The following is a 1,676-nucleotide window of genomic DNA, read 5'->3' as shown; positions in this document are numbered from 1 at the left end:
CCTAAAAGGGCTAGACATGGTGGCTCATGCCTGTAATCCCAGCACTTTGGGAGGCTAAGGCGGGTGGATCATGAATTCAGGAGTTCAAGACCAGCCTGGCCAAGATGGTGAAACCCCATCTCTACTAAATATACAAAAATTAGCCAGGCGTGGTGGCAGGCGCCTGTAATCCCAGCTACTCGGGAGGCTGAGGCAGGAGAATTGCCTGAACCCAGGGAGTGGAGGTTGCACTGAGCTAAGATTGTGCCACTACACTCCAGCCTGTGCGACAGAGCAAGACTCTGTCTCAAACAAACAAACAAACAAACAAAAAGCAACCCCTAAAAGGAGGCTGTCTGATTTCTTGGAGGTAAATTTTCTGGTGTAGCCACATTCTCAGGAACTGGAGATAGACCCATGTGCAAACCTAAATTGTAAATAAATGAATTTTAATGATCTGAACAGAGCTAGGGTTTTAGTTATAGGTTGTCACCCTGTGATTTTCTTGTATAAGAGACATAAACTTAGCCAGGAACTCGTAGTTCTTTGAATTTAAATACGCTAATTTTCTTATAATTATACTTTATTACAAAGAATCTTCTAGGCTACAGTCTATACAACCTTGCCCTAGTAAGCAATATTAAATTGGGCCACATATATGTTATTGTTAAAATCCATTTGAATTGTCATTCAAATATCATAATATTTTTATTGTTACTAGAAGTTGTTACTTGGCATTTGATAAAACAAAGTCAAACTGTTGGTGAATGGCTTGCACAACTTACCAATGACAGCATATTACCTGAATTAACTTTTTGGATTATTAGCCCAGGGCCCAAACTTACTATAAGAAAGTACTGATGCAATGTTTTACATTTTTTTCTTTCATATCTGTAACAGATTTGTTTTTTAAAGCAATGGATTTTGAGAGAAAGAAACATGGAGCATGGGATACAAATGTAAGTGTGTTGCTAATTATCTTCCAACCACAATAAACTAGTGCAGAGAATGCCCTGTACAAAACACAATAAAGTTTCAGAGATTGAGGTATTTACTTAGAAAGGCTGAAAATTTTGGTCTCCGGTATTTGTCATTTAAGCAGCAGTCCTGATTTCTGGATGAATCACTTGATGGGTATGTGACACAGTCTGTGTCTTTAACCCTTTAATCAGAGTTGAACAGAAGAATGGCCATTTGGCCCAGGTAGAAATAGATGAAGTATTTGGTTTCATGTGTCAGGCAACTACCAAAGGTCCCCCCATGATGCAATATCAGGTGGGATTGTACTTCTTGTCAAACTGCTTCTTGATATGGGCCACAACATTGTTTTTTATGTTCTCCAGTGCCTGTGTAGCTCACACCACTAAGCCCTGTGGCATCTCTTCCAGCATGACTGAATTTTTGATCACAGCCTTTCAATTTCACATGGTTGCTGTGGAGCAGAGGCTGGCCAACTGGAATAGTCTCCTGAGAGAGGTGCTGACATGGCTCAGGCCCTATGTGAGCTATGGACACGACTGGACCAGTGGTACATATAACACATTTTATATTCTTAATGAGACTTTGTATCTAGTCATGTTCTTTCTGTTCCTAAAAAAGCTTGCACAGTCCTTCTCATGCTCTGTCCCCACCCCAATTTTCTCAAGGAAGCAGAGGGCACACTTGCATGTGCCAGCATTGGAACTACTGTACCAGCG

General features: G+C 40.7%; 1 pseudogene; it reads right to left on the bottom strand.

The window, feature by feature from the left end:
- Positions 1–1,143: 1,143 nt before the first annotated feature.
- LOC108291167 lies at positions 1,144–1,406 on the bottom strand (annotated as a pseudogene).
- Positions 1,407–1,676: the final 270 nt, after the last annotated feature.

This window comes from Cebus imitator, unplaced genomic scaffold, assembly GCF_001604975.1.
Source record: "Cebus imitator isolate Cc_AM_T3 unplaced genomic scaffold, Cebus_imitator-1.0 Scaffold447, whole genome shotgun sequence".
Classification (NCBI taxonomy): domain Eukaryota; kingdom Metazoa; phylum Chordata; class Mammalia; order Primates; family Cebidae; genus Cebus; species Cebus imitator.
This window is presented reverse-complemented; position numbering and strand designations above follow the sequence as displayed.